Raw genomic sequence first — 293 nt, forward strand, 5'->3', positions numbered from 1 at the left:
TGTCTAACAATACAAACCAATGCATCTAGTACACCTTTGAACTCATTTTTTACACGGACTGCATAATCTCTCCACACTAAATCTGCAAGGTTTTTTACTGCGTCTTTAGACTGAGTGCATATGTGCACGCGCCCAAGAACCAGGGGTATGCAACGGCCGGGAGAGCGGCTGAGGCGATGCTCGGCCCGGCCCGGCGGACCGCCCGAGCGCGCGGGACCTGCACGGCTGGCTTCAGATTGTGATTTTTCCTATTTTTCGTGTCTAACAATACAAACCAATGCATCTAGTACACC

Source organism: Frankliniella occidentalis, unplaced genomic scaffold (assembly GCF_000697945.3).
Source record: "Frankliniella occidentalis isolate FOCC.00 unplaced genomic scaffold, Focc_3.1 Scaffold500, whole genome shotgun sequence".
Classification (NCBI taxonomy): Eukaryota; Metazoa; Arthropoda; class Insecta; order Thysanoptera; family Thripidae; genus Frankliniella; species Frankliniella occidentalis.